Source organism: Typopeltis vanoorti, chromosome 6, assembly GCF_054136105.1.
Source record: "Typopeltis vanoorti isolate ZY-2024b chromosome 6, IOZ_Tvanoo_1.0, whole genome shotgun sequence".
In the NCBI taxonomy this organism is placed as follows: domain Eukaryota; kingdom Metazoa; phylum Arthropoda; class Arachnida; order Uropygi; family Thelyphonidae; genus Typopeltis; species Typopeltis vanoorti.
In genome coordinates, this window is record NC_143554.1 from 136,559,992 (window position 1) to 136,585,726 (window position 25,735).

The window sequence follows — 25,735 nt, forward strand, 5'->3', positions numbered from 1 at the left end:
TCATCCACAAAAAAAATTTAAAAGCTCAACAAGAGTGTGGGCTTCACATACTAGAAGACAGAAGAAAACATTCCACAGTTAAATTCACTAACAGAATCAGGAGCCAACAACAGGATCACATCTCACTCATTACTTTCGATAACTGGACAAGAAAATCTAGACTAAAGAGATCATCTACTTTACAATATGATCATGAAATTAGAAAACAGATCGACTTAGAGCACCTGTCCATTGAAATAAGCAAAGAGCCATTCTTTTCCACTATTTTACCAAAAAACACAATGATAAACTTAAATCTTGTAGAACCTTGTTCACAAAAGGTAAATTCACAGCAAGAAAATAAAATAAAAGGACCTGATGCCATAGATCACTTAAATAATCTAAACCATGTCTAGACTTGCCTACACTGATGGATCACCTGATGAAACATTCAACCAAGGAGGTTCAGGGGTTTTTCTAACTCTACCTGGAGTCAAGGACATGCAAATCAAAACCATAGCTGGCAAAATAGCTTCAAACTTCACTTGTGAATTAACAGCCATATAAATAGGTCTTAAGTTCTCTCTCTCAAATCCAGTAATAAACATCACTGAAGGAATAACCATCTACAGTGACTCAAAATCTGCACTAGAGGCATTAAAAAATGGAAGGTTTTTTGTTATAATTTTTCATGCTTTTTTAAAAGTTAGAAAATTGGAATATTTTTTATTATAGGCTTATTGTAAACAAAACTTACACAGGAAATTCGTGAACTACTAACAACTTTAAATTTCAAAAGTAAGAACTGTAGCCTGCAATGATACCATCCCATGTAAATATTAAAGGCAATGAAAGAGCAGATAGTCTAGCCAAAGAAGCAAGATACTTACCTCAAAAATTACATCAAATATCACTAACTGATGTTAACTCTGTTGCCAAAATAAGATGGTAAGACAAACTATCTAGAAGAATGAAATTAGTGAAATTAATGAAAATAGAGAAATAACCACAATCATCACCAGACTAAGGATGGAACATTTTAAAGGGATACAGACGGTTCTGTATCCATTTAAAATGTTGCCAGATACAGACAGTTCTAGCATGTTTCATAGCACGAGCTATGAAACATGCTAGAACTGTCCAGGAGTTTAACTAACACCTGTCCATATTTATTATTTTCCAGCAATTGCTGCTGCTCTACACAAAATTGACAATAACCCTTTAGAAAAGCTCTATTCCACCAAAATTCAACAGATTGCCAAAGCAGTTCTACAGATCCATGGTCACATCTAGAAGCTCTTCAATGGATTCGACAACAACCTCCATGTGGTGCCCCCCTGGCAAATGCTGGTATGCCACCCCTCCACCACTAGGCGAACATAACTGGTGAAGCATATTAGGGCCAATCACTTGATATGTGGATGACTTTACAGTAGATTACAGAAGGAAACAACAAACCAAAATGAAATCACAGAACACACTTCAATCCTACCCCTACGGTGGCTGGAGGTCAAAGCCCACAGGGAAGTCTTCAGCCTGAAAGGAAAGAAGCACTCTAAACACTATTTCTGGAAGAAACCCATCATCATCTCAACATATGATGTTCGCACCCTCCTAAAATGCAGAAAATTTTATGAACTTTGCAGAGGAAAAATATGTGGATGCAATCTGCATACAGGAGCACTGATGGAAAACCCACCTTTCATTCAATAAAATCAGATCCCATAATCATAAATGGACCCTCGTGTACTCATCGGCAGATCAATCTGGAAATGGCAGAGTCGCAATCCTGGTAAACAACAGAGTCTACAAAAATATTCTATCAATAGAAAGTGTTTCAAGAAGAATAATAGCCATTACAATAAACAGAAACTCAAAAATAATTATTATTCTTGTTGTCGAGTCCATTGAAGAGCTTCTAGATGTGACCAATCACTTGGGCATATACACATCTGTAGAATGTGTATATACAGAGGATAAAGACAAAAACCTTCTATAAAAACCTAGCAGATTCTATTACCAAAATACCTGCACACAATGTGCATATAATTGGAGGAAATTTCAATGCACAAATCGGAAAAGATGTAGCTGGAAACACAAAATACATAGGACAACATACCTACCATGACTCAACCAATGAAAACGCCCATTTTCTTGTGGACTTTTGCAACTCTCAGAATTTGATATTTCTTCAATCAAAATTCCCAAACAAATTGGATAGAAAATGGACCTGGCAACACCCCAATGGAATTAAGACTGAAATTGATCATATCTTAATAAATGGAAAATGGATAAGGTCAATCCAAAACTGTAAAGTATACAACAGCATAGAACTAAACTCTGATCACAGAATTGTAAGTGGACGATTAAAGCTACGACAAAGAGCATCCAAATAATAGAAAAAACACTTCAGATAATATTGGGAAGAATTAAATGACTCTAACTAGGCAAATCAATTTCAGCAACTCACAAAGAACAATCACCTGCAGGCAGTATCGAATGATAACACAGACAATATATTTAAAGCAATAGCTAGCATCATTCATCAAGCATCCTCCGAAACATTTCTTCAATCAAACACAAAAAGTGTAGATAAAGACTGGGTAACCAAAGAAACAAACTCACTGATTGACAAGTGCAACATAATAAAATGCAAAGCAAAAATCCAAGATTCCCTTCAATATAAAAATGAACCAAAGCAATTAAACACAGAGGTATATGAAACTCTCTCAAAAAGACAACGAAGCTTACATCCAGAACTTCTGCCAAAATCTAGAAAACTGTCAAAAATTGCAAAAGACAAGAAAAACTTACAAAATAGCTAAGTCCCTGAGCATAACGGAAAGAAAACCCAGAGTACTGAGAACCAAGAAAAAAGATGGAACCTCGTCCGAAGAACTTCATGAATGGAAGGCACACTTCCAAACTTTTCTAAACACACCAACCCCCAAACATTGATTTCATCTCGAAAACCATAGTACCAGAAACTCTTAGCATCAACTGGGACAATGTCACATGCAGGAGTTCACAATGGCCTTTCAACAACAAAAAAGCAGGAAAATCACCAGGAGCAGATGGCATCACAGTTGAGGTTTTAAAGCACTGCTCTACAGATATCAAAGAACAACTCCTATACATATATAACTTTGCACTTTCCTCTGCCGGGAAAATTCCTGAACAGTGGAAAGAAGGTCTAATAATACCAATTCCAAAAAAGGGTAACCTGAACAAACCTGAAAACTACAGAGGAATCACAATCCTTTCTACTCCACTAAAAATCTACAACAGAATGATATTAAATAGAATTGAACCACACATAACTCCATTACTTCATACAAACTAGGATAGATTCCTCAAAAAACGGAATACTCTGGAACACATTCACTGAATCAGAAGACTAATAGAGTTCAAAAGACAAGCACTTACCATTGCTTTTGAACTTGAATGACTTTACTAAAGTCATTCAAGTTCAAAAAAAAAGTCATCCCTTTTTTTATATTTTAATGGGAAAAAAATCACAAATTGTTGCCGGTTCACAAATTTTGTTTCCTGCGTATTTCGGTGCTTAATGAATATTAGTAAATATTCATATAACATCAGTTGATGCTTATTCATATAAGTTTCATTTCAAAGAAGAAATCTAAGAATTGCAGTTTCAAATATTTCACCTGATATTAACTTTTTGTGTAGCAGTACTGAAACACATCCATCACATTAAATTGTTATTAAACTTCTTTTATGTTTTTAATTCTTTCTTTATTACTAATAACTTACATTTCATGTGCTTGTACAGCAAATGTACAAGAACAATATATCTATCTATCTATATAAAAATATGAGATAATGTGCCATGTCAAATGTGTATGTAAGATGCTAAAAATATAATATCTGCATTTGATTTTTGCAGTATTTGCTGTGTATGTTTTGTATCGAATATAAATACAATAAATATTCTAATAATATATGTCTATATTACGATTTTTTTCGTGAAATAATTTAATTTTTCCAAAGGGGGCCCTGACAATCAGAAATTTGGGAAGCACTGCCTTAGACGATAGAAATATAAGATCTGGTAATGTTGGAGTTTTGACAAGTAACAGATGGATTTGGAGGAAAACTGTAGATAGCAAGTTAATAATGATGTAAATTTTTCATGTAGTACTATCATATCCTGTACACCCCCTTGAGGGTACATGGCAGGAACTTGATGATGATGATAATGTTTTTTAATTAACATCAAAATTTTTCCTTGGTATCAATGGCATTTTCAGTATGCTTTTCAAATTAAATAAATAGAAGAGAAAACAGAAGACTCCACAATGAAAACACATGAGTTACATGTTTTTTCATTGTGTTACAATGAAAAAACATTTAGGGTCCTAAATGTACAGATTAAACAAGAAACCCATAAAATGTGTGAAGAAGTACCATTTACCATAATAGGGACAATTTCATTCCATTTCTGTTCATATTCGGATGGAGAAGCAAGGTTCCAAGTTTGTGGAACATGTACACAACTTTTTTTTGTGTAGGTGCTCCATAAAATAGTTACTTCTGTGAAAGGACTTTGATCTTCCTTCAAAGAATTTGATGCTTGGGGGAGTTAGCATGTTCTGTGTTCTGACTGGTCTGGCTCATGGAATCTAATGCAATTGATGTGTTCCAATAGCAAACTGCCGATCGATCTGTTTGGCCAAAATATAATACACACTAGCATGGAATTTGATAGACTTTAGGTTGGACAAAAGGACACCTGTAAGCCAACCAATCTAAGCAGTTTGGCTATTCTTTCAGAAACACCTTTAATATAAGGAATGGTGACACAACATACCACCTCTTGGGAGGCAGATGACAAGGAAACCCTATAATTATTAATAACTTTTTTTTGACATGAGACTCGTTACAGCTATTAGCAAGGAAGGTGAAACTGATACAATTTATTTCTTGAGACAGCAGTGCTTCAGTAGAGCATGGAGAGTGAGCTTGAAGTAACTAGTCTTAATGACACCAGATTTTTGACAAGTATGATGATGTGAAAGAGCATGAATGTAAAGTCCAGTATGGGTCTCCTTCTTAAAAATGGAGAAATTAAGGCTACTGCCTGATTAATGAAGAAGAAGGATATCTTGGAAGGCAACTGGATTATCCTCTTTTACCTCAAGAGTGAACTGGATGCACTGGTGAATTCAGTTGATTTTTTTGATGAAATCTTAAATTCTGTAATAACCTGCCAAACCACAAGGATATCATCCACATATCTGTATCATGAGGATGACTCAGGAGAGATGTTGTCTAGTATATGTTGTTTAAATCACTCCATGAAGTATTTAGTTAGTGATGGAGAAAGAGGACTACCCATGGTAGTATCCTCAATTTGCTGGTAAAATATATTTTGACATTTTAGGTAGCCAGAGTGAATGACAAAGTCAAAGAGGCGAACAATATCTGAAGGATAGTCTTGCTAGAGGAAGTTGAGTATTTCATCTAGGGGGGAACATTAGTGAATCAAGACACAATATCTAAACAGAATAAGAGATTGACAGTGTGCAGACAAAGCTCTGATACTTTTCTCTCAAATGAGAAATGATTTTAATAAATTAAAAATTTTTGCTCTGCAATAACAGAATTACCATTTCTCTTTTGAAATACAAATTTTGTTTCTCCTTTAAAATGCTAATTTTATTAAAAAGGGAACACATTGGTAGTTCAAGACCAGAATGAATGCTACAGAATAACATTAATGCTACATGACTATTCCACATATTGCCCTCTTGCAAATGATCCTACTACTAGACAAATGCAAAACACATTTAGTTGTTCCTATCTCTTTCTGGGATGAAGAAACCAAAAGATATTAAATGCAGCGATAAACGGTGGTCCTCCTCTAGGTCTTCTTCCTGACGTCAAACATTATTTTGATAACCCTTCCTCTCTCTCTCTCTCTCATTCTGTTTAAGTGATCGTACTGTTAAATGCCAAAAATACTTCAAAGAAAGCTTATTCTCGATATTTTTTTATGTATGCAATGCATGTAAAAGGATTCCTGATCCTCTGGTTCTGGAAAATAATTTTTAAATTGCCCACATAGGCCTTACAGGTGCTGTTTGAAGGCATCAGTAATCAGATAAAAGTTTTCTCCAGACAAAGCATGAAATCAGAGTTGTGAAACTTGATTGTCAAAGCATTTCTGACATAGTTTCATTTTTGTGCAAATCTCTCTTACTCTATCATGAACATGAAAGATGGTGACATCTTTTCCTTGCAAAGCAAGGTTTCAAACAATTCAAGATGCTGAAAACATAGAGGATAAAATAATTTAATGCTTCAAAAAATAACTGATCCTGTAGTTTCAGCAGACAAAGTGCAAGGAGATTAGCTTCACTAAATAAATCAGTGTACTCATCAAGCTGAAGAAAAAAATTATATGGCAAACGTGATAACAGCTGATAGTCCATATTTTCAAGCCATGCATCTTATTCGATGTTTAATTCTATCATTAGAAAGGCATACTTCTCAATAACATTCCTGACTTTTTTTCCCCAAGTGTATCATTTGTTATCATTTTTGCAGCAGGTGAGATAAAGTTTTTTTGACACAGTATGATATTTCATGTAAACCAACCAGCAGCAACACTGTATAAAGTCTCTCTAATATTGGCATTTTTTCCATTACTAATGATGAAATGCATAACATTCTTATTGCATTTGTTGTGAAAAAACTGCTGCAGAGGCTTTTCAATGTATTCCTTATGTTTAGCCTCAAAATAAAGCCATAATTAGGAGAACTTTATTGCTTAATTTGAGAGAGTTCTGTAACACAAAACAAAGTGCGAGTTGGGATCTTCTTTATCTACTGTCCAGAAAAATCTCAGGTTTTTTATTTATTTTTTTTAAACATTAATGTTATAATTTTTTTTATATACTGTTTTTTGTTTTATTATCTTGTTGATCACTGTTCACTGCAACATTTATGTCAAGAATTTCTTTGCAGTTCTTATTTTTGAAAATATAATAGCAATTTGTTAAGCACATTTTTATCTTGACTATTCATTGTTTTCTCAATTTCATTTTTTTTTTTTTTTGCTTTCACATATTTTTGTGCTTCAAAGTACTAGTTTTAATCCAGCATTCCATATTATCCCCACAAAATATATTTTAAACTGATTAACCTTGTATGCCAGTTAATGGGATTGATAAGTAAACTAATTTTTATTAAATTATTAATTACAGTGATGGTACATGCAGAAACTCTTATTCCTCTCCAAAAAAACAAACAGACAGACAGAACCATTCAAACTACACTTCATACGGGTAGCAAGGCAGGCTTTATGCATTTCTCAGTATACAGTGGCTGATTTCCATACAGTGGTGTGATTTCCATACGTATTACTACGCGCTTGTGTACTGCGATACACAGATGTGACAAAATATTATGCATTTATTAGACTGAAGCTAAACGAACTACATAAAAGAAGTTTTAATTAGCAGGAGTTTTTAATATATCGTATTCTAAACTGTACCTGAAAATTTACAAACTAAGTTAAAAAAATATTTATTTACTAATAAAATTTTCTCATAACCCACAGGCACACTTTGAAAAAGGCTTGTCTAATGGATATAAAGAAACCACCATCCAGAAAGTAATGAATAATCATCATCCTTCGAGCCAGACTATAATATGATGTTAAGAGGATTTCTATACCCTACCTTAAAAGCGTTTCTGAACAAATAGCAAGATTCCAGATTCTCTGCAAATACACTGTGCATTACTTACAAGCCAGCATGAAAGTTATCTTCTTTCCAATCAGTTGCTAAAGATAAATTGCCTCCACTATCCTTACATAGTGTTTATCACGTACCCTGTTAACTTTACTATTTTGAGGTCTGGATGTTCTGCTAAGATCAGAATCCAAGAACACCAAGATTACAAGATTTCTAGAATCAGAGGATTCAGGCCTTGCTTCTCATGCCTTCAACACTGTTCACTGAGATCTGACAAAAATGTTACACTACAGTAGATTTAAATTCAATCGTCTGTTCTCTGAAATGTATGAAACTTTACGTCATCACCATATCTTAATCAAACTGACATTAAGCCTATCTCTAAGTTTTGGAAAATAATTGCCATAAATATTTTTATTTCTTTTTTTGTTTTGTTTTTTTTATTTATTTTAATAATTTTATTTTTTTAAATTAATTTTTGAATTACACAACTATGACTGGTTCCATGCAACTTTAATTGTGTCTTTCCTTGTTCACTCAGGTGTGATCAAGTTATGTGAAAGTACACTCATGCTATTTTACTCATTCTTGTGTTAATATTTTGAATTTTGTAAGCAATTCTTTTGCTCTTTCTCCCTGAATGATGCTCATGTTACAGTGAGCAAAATATAGGAGTTCTTAATGAATTCTAATTTCCAGTACATATGATGTGTTGTGAAGTATTATTATGTCTACCACAAAAAGTTTCTATAAAATGTCTAATTGTGAAGATACTTCATGCACAAACATTGTTTGCTTATAATGTACAGAATTAAACAAGAATATAAGTTCTCGTATAGTATAATTTACTTTTTTACTAAATTGCTTAAGGAAATTACAACGTATACTAGGTTATACCTTAAAATAAATTATAATATACTTCCAATATTTCGGCCACGTCATGTTGCCATTTTCACAGGAACTTAAAAAACAAGACACGTGCACGCAAGCACAACAAACAGTAAATGAGGACGAAGCAGGAAGCTATTCTTTCTCCTTAATGTCCTGATGGTGTCCTTAGCAGGCAATGTTCGTATTCTTGGCTGATTGGGCTGAATGTCTTCTGATGTAGGTTTCCGAAATTTGGGGCAGTCTCATGCAACTAATATGTTGAGGTTTGGATTGTTTCTTAGGGTTGAGGCTGATTCCATGAAAAACTCTTTTTGTATTTGAATTTACTATGGTGTATTATCGTGGCTTTCTTCCACTGTATTCTATGGTGGGTATATCCAGTGCATGGTCTGCAAGACCAGAGTGGCTGTATTGGTGAAACCGGATGTAGTCCTTGCGTTCTGAAATTCTGATATTAGCTGTCCTGCCTGTTTGGCCAAAGTAGGACAGCTTACAGCTGCAAGGGACCTGGTATACACCAGGTAGGTCTAGGGGAGGGGGGAGGTTGGTCTTTAGTAGAGCGGATAAGGGATGCCAATTTTTTTATATGGTCTGTAACAAGAAGTTAAGTCATGTTTTTTAGGATTTTTGTAATTTTTTCAGCGGCGCCTCAGATATAGGGTATGGTGATGGATTTAGAGTAATCCTTGTTGTGAGGGTGGGAAGGGGGGGGTTGTGGTTTACTGGCTTCAATATTTTTTGGATTTTTTTTTGGGGGGGGGGGGAGGTAACTTGGCTGAGAAAGTGTTGAGAATGTGGTTTAGTTCTGTGGTTAGGGCATTGTCATTCGAGCAGATAAGTTTAGCCCTGTTGTGTAGTGTCTTAATGACTCCATATTGTTGCGAGGAGGGGGATTGTTGGTGAATGTATCTGCCTATATGGGTGGGTTTTCTGCAGACTGAGAAAACCAAGGTTCCATCAGGCTGGTGGGTGACTAGTGTGTCTAAGAAAGGAAGGCAGTTGTTTTTTCTTCTTCCAGGGTGAATTTAATTCTGGGGTGTTGGTGGTTTAAGTGTGTTAGGAAGGAGAGGAGTGTATCAGAGCCATGTTGCCAAATAGCGAACATCATCAAACATAGCGAAGTCATATGGTTGGTTTTTGTGGGGCAGAGTTTAAGGCATTCTCTTCAAAAGTCTCCATATAAAAGTTAGCCAAGGGCAGGGAGAGAGTGGAGAACTCATGGCTGTCCCCTCTATTTGTTTGTAGAATTTTCCTTGCCAAACAAAATAGCCTGAGTTCACTATGAACTGAAATAGGGCTGTGATATCAGGAGGAAATTTAGCTTGGATTAGGATTCTTTGAGTGGGACATTTGTGAAAAAAGAGGAGACATCAAAACTGACCATTATGTCAGTTTTTACATTACAAAACTCTCACACACTATATGGGCAACACACCTTCACACATAAAAAAACTCCACCCACTTCAAAGCCAGCATAGAAAACCTTACACTCAAACACACTGACGTAATGGTCAGTTTTGATGTCTCCTCCTTTTTCACAAATTTCCCACTCGAAGAATCCTTAGAGCTAATCCAAGCTAAATTTCCTCCCGATATCACTGTCCTATTTTAGTTCACAGTGAATTCAGGCTATTTTGTTGGCAAGGAAAATTCTACAAACAAATAGAGAGGACAACCATGGGTTCTCCACTCTCCCCACCCTTGGCCTACTTTTATATGGAGACTTTTGAAGAGAAAGCCTTAAATTCTGCCCCACAAAAACCAACCATATGGCTTCGCTATGTTGATGATGTGTTTGCTATTTGGCCACATGGCTCCAATGCACTCCGCTCCTTCCTAACACACTTAAACCACCAACAACCCAGAATCAAATTCACTCTGGAAGAAGAAAAAACAACTGCCTTCCTTTCTTATACACACTAGTCACCTGCCAACCTGATGGAACCTTGGTTTTCTCAGTCTATAGAAAAATCCACCCATACAGGCTCACGTTTTATAACACAGTGACGGCTGAACTGGATAGGGGTAATGGGTTTACAGTGATACTACTGGACCTTGCCAAGGCCTTTGATAGGATACCACATGGAACCCTAATCAGTAAACTGGAGCAGATGGGTATAGATATAGGGTTGGTGAGATGGATAAGAGGGTGGTTGAAGGAGAGATATCAAAGAGTGGTTTATTCAGGAGTGGAGTCTAAAAGACGTCTTGTGACTAGTGGAGTGCCACAGGGCTCTGTTCTTGGACCACTGCTTTTCAATTTGTTCATCAATGATATTGGAAGGGATCTGAGAGGAAGTGTTCACTTGTTTGCTGATGATGCAAAGTTGGGTAGAGCAATTGTGAGTGCACAGGATGTCAAAATTTTACAGGATGATTTGGATAGTTTGGAGGACTGGGCTAGGAAAAATGGATGTCAATTTAATGTGGCAAAGTGTAAGGTTATGCACTTTGGGGTGAAAAGAATAGCAGCAGTATATCGCATTGGTGGAACCATACTCCAGGAGATTGATGAGGCCAGGGATTTGGGAGTGTTGGTGGATAGGGAGTTGAAGTTTAGGGGGCACATTGCAAAAGTAACTAAAACAGCTCACCAAATCACTTGGCTTCTGAAAAATACTTTAACACGCAGAGACGAACAAGTTGTTGTTCCTCTGTATCGAGCCTTGATAAGACCCCATCTGGACTTCTGTGCCCAGCTATGGGCACCAGGGTTTCTTCGTGATGGGGAGGAAGTGGAGAGGGTCCAGAGACGAGTGACCAAGATGATAGCAGGTCTGTGGAATGAACCTTATGAGAATAGGTTGAAGATTTGTGGGTTGCAGAAATTGGACGATAGGCGAAGGAAGGGTGATATGATTGAGACATTCAAATTACTGAAGGGTTTTTATAAGATTGATCCAGAAGATATTTTTGAAAATATGACTGGTGGTGGGAGGACTAGGGGCCATGCATGGAAGCTGGGCAAGAGCGTGGTTGACAAGGGTGTTAGAGCTAGGTTCTTTACTTGGAGAGTGGTAAATGAGTGGAATAAGCTTCCAGAGTCTGTTGTGGGTGCTACGACCGTGAATGAGTTCAAGGCAAGATATGATAGATACTGTGTGAATGTTGAATAGTTGTTCTTGACATGATGTTAGGGCCTCCCTCGATGAGTGTGTCGACTCCTTGGAGTTTCCCGGAACAATAATAATAATAATATATTCACCAACAATTCCCCCCCCCCCCCTCGCAACAATATGGAGTCATTAAGACACTACACAACAGGGCTAAACTTATCTGTTCAAACGACAATGCCCTAACCACATTCTCAACACTTTCTCAGCCAATGGCTACCTCCCCCCAAAAATACTGAAACCAACAAACCCCCCCCAACAAGGATTACTCTAAATCCATCACCATATCCTATATCTGAGACTCCTTGGAAAAAATTACAAAAATCCTAAAAAAACATGACTTAACTTCTTGTTACAGACCATATAAAAAATTGGCATCCCTTATCCACTCTACTAAAGACCAACCTCTCCCCTAGACCTGCCTGGTGTATACCAGGTCCCTTGCAGCTGTAAGCTGTCCTACTTTGGCCAAACAGGACAGCTAATATCAGAATTTTAGAACACAAGGACTACATGCAGTTTCACCAATACAGCCACTCTGGTCTTGCAGACCATGCACTAGTTACCCACCATAGAATATGGTGGAAGAAAGCCACAATAACACACCGTATTAAATTCAAATACGAAAGGCTTTTTATGGAATCAGCCTCGGTCCTAAGAAACAATCCAAACCTCAACAAATTTGGTTGCATGAGACTGCCCCAAATTTGGGAAATCTACATCAGAAGACATTCAGCCCAATCAGCCAAGAATACCAACATTGCCTGCTAAGGACACCATCAGGACTTTTAGGAGAAAGAATAGCTTCCTGCTTCGTCCTCATTTACTATTTGTTATGCTTGCATGCACGTGTCTTGTTTAAGTTCCTGTGAAAATGGCAACGTGATGTTGCCGAAATATTGGAAGTGTATTAAAATTTTTTTTAATGTATATCCTAGTATACGTTGTAATTTCCTTAAGCTATTTAGTAAAAATGCATAACCAACGTCTAAGCCTTTCCATGGTAAAATTTAAGTTGTATATTATCTCAAAAAATTTCTAACAACTATCTCAGATCAAGAGTATTTTAATAAGGTGATACACCTTTACACTATTTGTATATAGAAAATATATGATTTTTGCATTAATTTAACTCTTGTATCTTCTTAAGTCTGGTTCTCACTGATGAATCCTGAGTAAAGGTAAAAACTAGTTTGGACAGTGACTCTCCCTTAATGCATAATAATAGATAGCTCCATAAAGAAGCATGAGTTGCATTGTCAGATACTGGGCAAATGATGTTAAGTCATCAGACTAAATACTTCACAACTAGACTTCTAGTTGTGATGATACTTTACATGCAAGTGTAGTTTGCTTACACTTGGAAAGTGTAAGCAAACTAAACTTTGAAAATGGCAACTTCCACTGGACATGATGTACTATGGCAAAAAAAGACAATGTCATACATAGAAAACAACTGCTATATAAGAAAATTTAAAGAAGCTGAAAAACTCAACCCAATGCAGTAAAAATCAAGGTTTAATTCTCCATCAAGTGTGGTCAGCTCTAATAAAAAATCTACCTCAATCTGAGCTCAGACTGTATGAACGAGAACAAGAACACGTGACATCGTCCAGTATTGTTCAATGTCAATAACGTTTTATATCTGCATTCTGTTATTTGAGTTTATGAATAGCCAGATGGTCATGATTTGTATTTATTAATTTCTCTTGTTTAAACTTTAAGTTATACTATTTACCCCTGAAGATATAAATCCTATGATTTACGAAACTTTGGATAAATGAATTTAAATTTGGTCATAGGTCCATCGAAGATGAAGTGCCCTCTGGATGCCCAACTGAGGTCACTACAAAGGAAATGACTGACAAAGTCCATGGCATCGTTATGGAAGACTGCCGAGTGAAAGTGAGTGAGATTGCTGAGATTATTTTACACCCGCTCAACTGAACGGGTGTAAAATATTCCGCATGAAAAATTGCACATGAAAAAGGTGTGGGCGTGTTTGTTGATCAAAAACGCATGCGAAAAGACATTTTAACACAGTGTTTGGCAATGTTTAATCACAATTTGCAGGATTTTTTGCATTGATTTGTGATGTAGACGAAACTTGGATCTGTCACTATGCACCTGAGTCCAAGCAGCAGTCAAAACAGTGGACAATGCCTGGTGAAAAAGCATCGAAAAAAAAAAAAAAGAGAAGACCGTTTTGTCAGCTGGGAAGGTGATGGCCACTGTTTTTTGGGATTCCCAAGGAATTATCATGATATGATAGACTATTTGGTAACAGGAGTCTATTATGCATCACTGTTGGACCATTTAAAAGAAGAACTGAAGAAAAAACAGCCAAGATTGGCGCATAAAAAAAGTGCTCTGTCATCAAGACAATGCACTGTCCCACACATCGGCGGTCGCAATGGCAAAACTGCATGAACTGAGGTTCGAATTGGTTCCACATCCACCGTATTCTCCAAACTTGGCCCAGTGCGACTTTTTCCTGTTCTCAAACTTAAAAATTTGGCTCGGTGGGAAAAAATTTTCTTCAAAAGAGGATGTCATCAAGGCTGTCAATGACTATTTTGCACAATTTGACAAATCTTACTTTTTAGATGGGATGAAAAAATTGGAAACTCACTGAGCCAAAATGTGTACACCTCAATGGAGGCTATGTTGAGAAATAAAGGTGATTTTTTCCAAAAAAAATGTGTTTAATTTATTTTTGTACCAAACTTTTCAAACAACCCTTGTACATGCCTATCTGCTACAAGTACTGTCATCATCCTAGACTATGCTGCTACCTAGTGATGCATACAAGAAACAATTTGTGTCCAATTCATTTGTTCTGCTTTTGTTTATAACTTACTGACTGTCCCTTGTAGATAGAGGATATAATTCTTGTAGCATGATAGTATTTGAAGTACTTGGTTGTTTGACCCCAGTATAAATAAGGAAAGAATCTACTATCGCATACATAAGAGAGTGTAAAAATAAACATCCATTTTTAGACTAATTCGTATTTCTGAAATTCTGATCAGATTTGGAGAAGCTAATTATGATTGGATTCAGGAATGGGATGAAAAAGGGATACAAAGTGCAAAGAAAAAAAAAAAAAAACATAGGTTGCAAAAAACATCTCGCACAGCACCACATGGTAATAAAGTTGTCAGAGATAACAGGCTGGAGACAGGAGAGTGGATGGCTGAAAGTTATCAGAGAGAGTATAGCATTAAGAAATATTTCAAAAGAGAGCAACCAGTAGATTGCAGCAAGCTTCACTGACAAGAAGGGCTATAAAGAAGCTATTTTAGCACTGATCAATAAATAGACAATTAATACATTGATTATCATTCACATTGTTGCTTAAAGCTAATGTTCATTATATATAATAGGCAAACAGAAGAAGGCTATTCTTCTGTTTGCCTATTATATATAATGAGCATGATGACTGTATTATCGACATAGTTAAAAAGGTACCACTTTCACTACATGGAACTTGGGAACTATAGAAAAAATGGTTCGAGTTCCTCAGTTTGCTGATTCTTTATAGAAAATTCTGGGGAACTTGAACCATTTTTTCTGTAGTCCCCAAGTTTGATGTAGTGAAAACATTGTGCCTATGGAATTTCAGTCAGAACTATTTGAAAGTTTGTTGAAGTGAGCGAGTTTGTTATAATGATAATTGGCTGCAACGTGCAGAGTATTAGTCTATCATCTCTTATACTGATCTAAGCATGATTTTTACGTTATGCAAGTTAGGTTCATTGGCTTGTCATCAAGCAACTTGGCTTTTTTGAAACCTAAATGCTGCTGTGATAGGGTAGTTAATGTTATCTGCATAATATATCCATGGCTGTCAAGTGCATGTTTGTGCTCTTCTGGCCAGTTTGTTTATCATGATAAAAAATCTGAGTTTCTGAGAGTGAAAACTGCATTACCTGACTGGCTAGCTCATCACCTTTTACTGAAAAGCTCTGATAAATTCTTTGCATCTAGACTAAATTCAAACTCAAATAAGCAATTGAGCTCTTAAATCACTTTTTTATTAGTTTTTTTTTTTTAAAACTCTTAAAAGAATAATCCGAAAATGTGAAACTATTATTTAAAGCAATAATGGTATTTCTTATATATATATATAAATAAATAAAGGAAGAGTATTAAGAGTGGCCTGCTAATGCATTATAATCAACTTTCAGTTTGCTATACCGAACTTCCTTTTGAGTACCACTGTGCCTACCATAGCTCAGTTAAGATAGTTCGATATATAAAATGTGTTTATGATAGTAAGAGTTAACTATGTTTAGCAGCAAACAATATTAAGCAGATATATGTTCCCTGTTTCGTGAATGCCGTTATAATAAAACATTAAGAAAAACGCTAAGCAAGGAATATATATCATTGTGGATGCAGTACCGATATTTTGAAATACTTAGAATTTTTTTGATGATTAGACAGATAACAGGCCTCAATGAAATATAATGAAAATACAAAAGTGCAAGGACTCAGATTTTTACCTTCATTAATTTTTATTAATGCCACAAATTCTATATCTATTAGACTTCTAAATCATATGCACCATTAAATAAATGTTTCTGAGTTGGGGAAGTGGAAAACACTAGTTTTCAAACTTTTTTCTTTCATATAAGCTCAAGAGAGGAAAAATTATTTATGAAGTGAACAAATTTTAATTAGTAAAGTACACTTGTTTATTCACAATTTTTCACAAGTACACTCAATTAAAGTATACTCTAATTCAGCAGTTGAATTAGAGATACCTGCCTGTCGATGACGGCAGTGATGCAGCGTGGCATGGACTCCACATGGCACCAGAAGTGTTGGGGAGGCAAACTGATCCATGACTGCTGCACAGCTTCCCACAATGCACAGAGATTGGTCGGAGCAGGGTCCAGGATGCGCATCTCTCTCTCTCTCTCTCTCTCTCGACAGTAACCCAGATGTGTTCAATAGGATTGAGGTCAGGGGACCTCGGGGGCCAGCCAAGCATCCTCATGTCCGTGGAGTGTTCCTCCACCCACTTGGCCAAAATTCGGGAGCGGTGGGTCAATGCATTGTCTTGTTGTAGGTACAGGTCTCCTGCAGGGTACTGTAGGCGCAGAAATGGGTGCACAGGATCTGACAGCAGGTCCCTGTATCGTTCACCAGTGAGGTATGAAGGTAGATGTACCAGAGGACCCATTTTATCCCATGCAAACAGTCCCCCATTGAGGATACCACCACCACCACCAGCTTGAACTGTACCCTGCTGGCATGAGGGATTCATCGCTACATGTGCTTGGTGACGCACTCATACCCTGCCATCAGCGTGTACCAATGTGTACCTCGACTCATCAGTCCAGGCAACCTTTTTCCATGTGTCAATGGTCCAATGGCAGTGTTCCTGTGTTCATGCTAATCATTGTGCCTTGTGACATGCAGTGAGCAGAGGTACCCTAATTGGGCTGTGGCTTCTGTACCCCATAGCGAGCTAGCCAACAATGTCCCCTGTCATCAACACGTTGTACACCATGGCAGTTTTCCCTGATTTCATGTATTCACGGTACACTCTTGACACAGTGGCCCATGAAAAGCCCAGTGCCTGCATGACTTTGGAGATGGAGTGCCCCATACGTCTGGCTCCGACTATCTGGCAGCAATCGAATTCGCTGAGATCTTGAGTCTTCCCCATTCTGTGCTCGACTATTACTCAGACGGTCAGTACAAGGTCTGACAACATCCCCGTCACGTGCCATGTGGCACTATTTCATTAGCCGGGGCGACCACAGCACCATTTCACCAACACGGCAGGTATCTCTAATTCAACTGCTCATGAGTGTATTTTCTCAAAGTTAAACTAAATAATAAATTTAGTTAGTATTTATTACCTATAGACATGTGTTTATACTACTAAATATAAATATGAATAGCAAAGAATGGGTGCTTGGAACTATTGTTTTACAACAAAAAAAGCTAACTTTGCATATAAACTATATTCAATCAGAAATGCTGAAATATAGAAGCACGAAAGTTTTATAATGACTTTACTTGAATAATCGATGACTTGGCCACAAAGTCAAATGCAGATAGAATAGCCAACTTATAGTTGGAACAGAACTCTCACCCGTATAGTCAAGTATTACTGTAACAAACTACCAAATAGGCACAATGCTATTCAGAGGGACATTTGTTCAGCGTGTAGGCTTCACATACTAGAAGACACATACTAGAAAACATTCCACAGTTAAATTCACTAACAGAATCAGAAGCCAACAACAGGATCACATCTCACTCATGACTTTCGATGACTGGACAAGAAAATCTAGACTAAAGAGATCATCAACTTTACAATACGATCATGAAATTAGAAAACAGATTGACCTAGAGCACCTGTCCATTGAAATAAGCAAAGAGCCATTCTTTTCCACTATTCTACCAAAAAACACAACGATAAACTTAAATCTCCTAGAACCTTGCTCAAAAAAGGATTCACAGCAAGAAAATAAAAGAAAACGACTTGATGCTATACATCACTTAAATAATCTAAACCATGTCATTGCCTACACTGATGGATCACCTGATAAAACATTTAACCAAGGAGGTTCAGGGGTTTTTCTAACTCTACCTGGAGGCAAGGAAACACAAATCAAAACCTCAGCTGGTAAAATAATTTCAAACTTCACTTGTTAATTAACAGCCATACAAACAGTTCTCAAGTTCTATCTCTAAAATCCAGTAATAAACATTACAGTGACTCAAAATTTGCACTAGAGACATTAAAAAATGGAAAAACGAAACTTACACAGGAAATTCATGAACTACTAACAACTTTAAATTACAAAAATAAGAACTGTAGACTGAATGATACCAGTGTAAATATCGAAGGCAATGAAAGAGCAGATAGTCTAGTCAAAGAAGCAAGATACTTACCTCAAAAATTATATCCAATATCACTAACTGATGCTAACTTTGTCGCCAAAATAAGATTGTTAAGACAAACTCTCAAGAAGAAGAATGAAATCAGTGAAATTAATGAAAATAGAGAAATAACCACAATTATCACCAGACTAAGGACGGATCATTTTAAAGGGATGAAAATACAGCCAGACGGTAGTATGAGCTATGAAACATGCTAGAACTGTCCAGGAGTCGAACTAACACCTGCTCATATCTATTCTTGCCCAGCAATTGCCACTGCTCTACAGAAAACTGACAATAACCCCAGAGAAAAGCTCAACTCCATCAAAGTTCAACAGATCCATGATCATATCTAGAAACTCTTCAATGGCCTCAACAACAACCACACTCCTATTCAGAGGGAACATTTGGTATAGCAAATAATCCACTATTACAAACTACTTCTGTGACTCATATGAATTTGCTGTAATGAGAGGAGATAGTACCTATTTATAAAAATAGAAATGAAACTACTATTTATAATTATAGAGGATTCTAGATTTTTACCATATGACAATCATGGTAATATAAAAATTACTTCCGTTTCAGTTTGCTAATCTTGAAAAAAGCATGTAATAAAGTATTAAGAGGAAAATTGCTAAAGCAATTTCTGTGGTGTAAATGGGACATTATACAGAAAGATATCAGCTTATACATAATTTACATATCAGAAGAATGTAAAGGAAGAAGATGTAATGTTAAATCAGGCGTAAGGTAGTGACACAAGAAAGACCTCAAATGTTTCCAACAGCTGCTATTTTTATAAGCTGAAAGGTATTTGATAATGGCTGTGGGAACATTTGAGATCTTTTTGTTTGGGTTAAATATCTGCCTGAAGATGCTTATCAGTCAAAAAAGACAGCAAAACATGTAGAAGTAACATTCAGTTTAAATGAATAAAGTGCTATGAGTTGAACTGCTTGATTTTTTATGATAGACATGTTGCTGGTTGAGTCCATGGAGAAATAATAATAATAATAATAATTATTATTATTATTATTCATAGAGTTGCATGCTATCTCTACTCTTATTAATAATATATTAATATGGCTGGCCTGGTTGGCCGAGTGGGCAGTGTATCTGCTCTCCAGACAAAAAGGCTGTGGGTTCGAATCCCGCTTTGGCATGGATGTTTGTAATTGCCTGTGAAAATACTTGGGGTGGTGGTGGTGATGATGATGATGGGCGGTAGATGGCGTTGATATAGATGATGTTGATGGTAGTTGCAGTTCGTTGTAGTTGGTGGACTGAGTGGTGGAGACAGAGAGCTGTAGAGTAGGTGCCCTCCCTCGAGGAGTCTTTGGACTCACTGGAGGTGTTATGTAATAATAATAATAATAATAATATACAAACCAGATCATTAAGTGGTATTACACCTGAGAGGAGGAGACCTCCACATAATCTTTAAAGGAATGCGGAGAACCGACCAGGGCTTCCGACCTAATGTCCAATCCTCGCCATCTCGTGGTGCACCCTGTTGGGTATCTACTTTGATACTGAACGAACGAGGATGGGCTGCCAATTTGGGATTTAGCTGACCAAATTGTATTCTTATTGGTTAAACCAAAATAAAAAATGATGGTACAACATGACAAAATTTCACCGGCTAGGGTATTGCCCAGTTAAGTAAGGCCCCTGTTGTTTTTGCCAGGGAACCAGGGCGAACAGCAAAAAGTCAGCTACTGGAACAAATCTGAAAACAAACCCCCCAACTCAACATCACCAGAGTTAAATATCGGTACTATCAACATAAGAAGTCTGAATGGCAAAGAAATGGAGCTAGATGAGGAATTAGATAAGAACCAGATCGACATAATAGGGGTGACTGAAACAAAAAAGACAAAAACTGGTGAGATCTTTCTCAGCAATAAATACAAAATGTTATATTCAGGCAATGACAATTAAGGAAAAGAAGGAGTAGCCATAGTATTCAATACAAAATATGAGGCTAATCTTCTTGAATGGCAGGCAGTCTCAAGTACGGTAATGTGGGCAAATATGAGAATGGGGAACTGGACAATGAGACTTATTTGTGCCTATGGTCCCACAGAAGGTTCTACAAAGGTAGAAGTCGAGAAATTTTTTGATGCTTTAGAAAAAGCAACTGACACAATGAAAAAGGAAAAGTTGGTCCTTGTTGGGGATCTAAATAGCAGAGTAGGAAATGATTGTGAGACATACAAAAATATTTTGAGAAAAATTGGAGAAAAGAGCAAAGCTAATAATAATGGCAAATATCTGTCGGATTTCTGCTCAGGACATGGACTGGTTATTACTAACACCATGTTCCAACATAAAAATGTGCACAAATTCACATGGAGAGAAGAGGCTAGGAATAAGAAAAGTCTCATTGACTATGTTATTGTTGATAGTGATGTTTTGAAATTGAAAGTGATCACTATTTAGTCTTGAGCAGGATAAAATTGAATTTCATATTGAAAAGAATAACATGTAAGAAAGTTTTAAAGCGAATAAAAGTTGAGCAGTTCTCAGATGTGAACTGTAGAATAAAATACACAAAGATTATTGAAGAAAAAATGAAAGAGTTTGAGAACAGGAATCAAACCTTGGAGATTCAGTGGGAAGTCTTGAAGAAAGCCCTGATTGACTCAGCTAGAGATGCATGTGGTGAAGTTTTCTGCAAGGATAGAAAAATTAGAACTCCATGGTGGACACAGGAAGTTAAAGAGGCAGTGAAGGAAAAGAAGAAAGCATATAAAAAGTTCCTGTCAAATAAGTCAGCTTGTGCTCTTAGAGAATACAGAGACAAATGCAAGAATGCTAAACACTGTGTAAAACTAGCTGAACAACAAAAGTCATGGGAGGACTTTTGCAAGAATATAGAAAATAAATATCAAGAAGGTGGCAAAATATTCTGGAGGTTGTTGAAGAAGCTTAGGAATGGAGGAAAGAGTGCTGTAAAAGGAGTTAGAGATGATAAAGGTAACATCAAAACGGAAGAAAAAAAAGATATCCTTGAAGAATGGAGTAATTACTTTGAAAATCTGCTAAATGAAACAAGCAGTGATAACAGCACAGTGGTAAAAAACACTGACTGGGCATACAGTCAGGAATACATATCCATACTTGAAGTAGAAAAAGCCATCAAAGGCTTAAAATGTGGAAAGGCAGCAGGGGTGGACGATATTCGACCAAAAATGCTGAAGTATGCTGGTATAAAAGTCTTACAGCGGCTGCACTGCATAGTTCAGAAAGCCTGGACAGAGGGACGAAATACCGATGATTGAAGTAGAGCTCTCATAGTACACATATATAAAAAGGGAAATAAAACGGAATGTGAGAATTACAGAGGTATTTCCCTACTAAGTGTTTCTGGCAAGATCTATGCAAGTATACTTGAGAAACAATTGAGAAGAATTGTGGAAAAAAGCTGGGTGAAGAACAAGCTGGATTCAGGCCAAATAGAGGCTGTCAGGATTAGATCTTCACTTTACGACAAATAGTCGAGAAAGCATGGGAATATAACAGAGATCTGTATTTAAGTTTTGTCGATTTGGAAAAGGCATATGACAAGGTGCCAAGAGAGAAGTTATTCAAAACGCTACAGTTATATGGTGTCAATGGGGCATTATGTCAAGCAATACTTAGTCTTTATTTGAGTTGTAAGTCGGCAGTTAGAATTGAAGGATGTACAGGAAGATGGTTCAATGTTAAATCTGGTGTGAGACAAGGATGTACATTATCCCCTCTGTTATTCATTATCTATATGGATCACATTATGAAGGAAAGTGGTATTAAACATCATATCAAAATTGGAGATGTTAACGTCAGCTCTTTGCTTTATGCGGATGATGTTATACTTCTAAATGAATCCGCTACAAGTCTGCAAGATTCTCTGACTAAATTGAATAACTGTTGTAATAATAGATATGGTATGAAGGTCAGCAATAAAAAGACAAAGACAATGAAAATAGGCAGAATCATTGAAAACGTCAACTGTGTCGTGAAGGAGAACCTGTAGAACAAGTAAAACATTTCAGCTACTTATGCATGAATTTTAGTGAAGATGGTAAATTAAATATAGAAATAGACAACAGAATCAGCAAAGCTGGTATGGTGGGAAGTCAATTGAATAAATTCATACGGAATAAGAGAGAAATTAGTCGGAACACTAAATAAGCTGTATACAAGACAGTGTTCAAACCAATTTTAACTTATGGATCTGAGAGCTGTTTCAGAAGTAAAACACTTGACCAAAGACTAGAGACCGCAGATATGAGAGTTCTGAGAAAGATTAGAGGCATGAACAGATGGCATCAATGGCAATATCATATTAGAAACGAGGATATTAGGAAAGAACTTGACATTGTCAGCATCCAGGAATGCATTAGCAGAGCTAATCTCAGGTGGTATGGTCACTTAAATAGAATGGGAGAGAAAAGATTAGCAAAACAAGTGTTCTCTGCCAGGTTGGCAGGAAAACGACCCAGAGTAAGATCAAGATATAGGTGAATTGATACGGTACAAAGTGCCTTTGATGATAGAAATATAAGATCTGATAATGCTGGAGTCTTGACAAGTGACAGACTGATTTGGAGGAAACCTTGTAGATAGGAAATTAGTGATGTAATTTTTTCATGTAGTACTATCATATCCTAATACACCCCTTGAGGGTACATGGCAGGAATTTGATGATGATGATTAATATCTAGCTTAAATTAACTGACACTGTATATGCATTGCACTACCAGTGACCACCATCACCATGCTATAGGACTGAATTGCCATGAAAGAAGTTTCATGCTGGAGGGTGCTCAACATTAGGAGGCAACTTGGAGCCATGCCATGGCATAAGAAACTACATAGAATGAATGTCATTAGTGCATGGAAAGTGGTCAAGGATTTGAATGAGGAGGTACCAGAGTTGTATACTCTTTTTTAATTCAGAGTCAAGAGGATAAACTAAGTAGGGATAAAGTGGATGACCAGCAATACACAGCAGGAGCTGAAAAAAAAAAGAAAGCACTGTGGAAGGAATATAAACAAGGTAATCAACATACTCATGAGCAATATAAAGCACAAGCAAGAAGAGTACAACTAGTATGGTAAGCAAGGCCAAATCAGATTTGAGAGAAAATTAGCTAAGCAGGCCAAAGTAAATCCAGAAGAGTTTTTTTTTGCTAAATAGCAAGAGAAAGAATGGTTATGTGAAGATAACTTTACTCAGTGTTGATGGTAAGAAAGTGACAAAAGTAGAAGAAATAGTTCAGTTACTAAATGATCACTTTGCAAGGGTATATCATCTAGGTATATTCAGTATATGTCAATATATTAGTAACTTTGCAGTTACTGAGTATATTGACGTCTGCGTATACTAACATCTTCCTCATTGGTGTTTTTCTTAGAATCAAGAAGGTGATTGCAGCTGTAGAGGGGTATTTTGCAGATCTTACTGAGAACCACAGGGACAGGATAATGCAGCTGGAGCATCGCTGGAATAAATGTATTAGTATTAAGGGAGATTATGTTGAAAAATAAAAATAATTTTGAAATTACAAATTCGTTTTTTCATTGTTATGCTGAGAACTTTTCAGACCACCCTCGTATTACAAGAGTTGGCAAAATAGCTCAGAGGATTACTTGGATGCTGAAGAACACATTGACAAGTAAAAATAGGGAGGTTATTACCCCTCTTTATAAGGCTATGATTCGGCACTGTGCACAGATTCAAGAAATGCAGGTGACTCATCACCTGCATTTCTCGAGGATTAAGAGGAGGGGTGGAGAGGATTCAGAGACGAGTGAACAAGCTGGTGACAGGTCTGTGGAATATTCCCAATGAGGCAAATTGACAGAGTTTAGCAGACAGGCAGAGAAGGGGGATATGAGAGAAACTTATAAATTAATAAAGTGATTCTATAAGACCAACACAAAAGAAATTTTTCAGTTCGTGGAGAGTAGGGGAAAAACAAGGGATCACACAGTAAGAGTATTTTACTTGGAGAGTGGTGAATGAGTGGAATGGATTGCTAGAGGGAGGTTTATCAGTACCCCAACAGTGAATAGGTTTAAGGAGATGTATGATAGCTGTTGTGTTAATGGATTGAGTGGGTCTCTCGTGATGACTCTTTTGACTCCATGGAGTACCCATATAAATAAGATGTTTGGTTACTTGAGTAAGACTCTTGGATCACATACTGATACTACTGTACCATAACTTGTGCCATGAACTCATGATGAAGAACACATTATCTTCTTAAATAATTCTACTACTACTAGTCTTCAATAGTCTTTAGCTGAATTACATAATTGTTGTGATAAATTTGGAATGAAAATCAGTTAGAAAAAACACAAACTATGAAAACAGAAAAACTGCATCCTCAGTATTCAACCCATGGAACAGGTCACATATTTTCTCATTCTCCATATCACAGAATGTATACTAATCACATGTATGATTATATCAAATATTCCAGGTCTTTTTTTTGAAATAGTAATTGGCTAGTTTCATGCAAATTGCAAACTACAAATGGAAATAGATTACAAAATATATAACCGTGAAACGAAAGAAATCAGCCAAAGCTTCAAGAACACAAGTTGATGAAGAAATTAATTTTAATTTATGGATTAGAGAGATGAGTTAGAAATTAAATGGCTTATCAACGACTGGAGATCATCAATACAAGAGTTCTGAGCATAATTTGGGAAGTGTCCATGCAACTAGCTTCACATCCATCCTCATTTGTCCCAACTTTTGTAATACTGTTCTAAAAATCAAGATGTAAGTAAGAATTCATTATGACATATTATTAATGGAATCACTTAAGTTAATATAAATGTCTTCATTTGTAAAATAGAGTCTCTGTAGCTCAGTTGGTATAGACAAAGCCCTTTGTTCGGAAGCAGGGTTCGATTCCCATCCAAGATGTGAAAAACCTTTATCTGGTCTCTTTTTGCTAAAGGTGAACTTTTTTGTTCAGGAAAGTTGTTCAGGGTATAAACCAGAAGATTGTAATAATGTTTCTCATTCTCCGTATTATAGAATGCATACTAATTACATGTCTGATTATATCAAATATTCTAGGTCTTTTTTTTTTTTTTTTGAAATAGTAAATGTTCATTTAA

General features: G+C 36.4%; 1 protein-coding gene across 1 annotated transcript in view; it reads right to left on the minus strand.

The window, feature by feature from the left end:
* Positions 1–25,735, minus strand: part of LOC150105975 (bridge-like lipid transfer protein family member 3B) — a 315,418-nt gene that overhangs the window by 166,145 nt on the left and 123,538 nt on the right. The gene's annotated exons all lie outside the window — the stretch shown is intronic.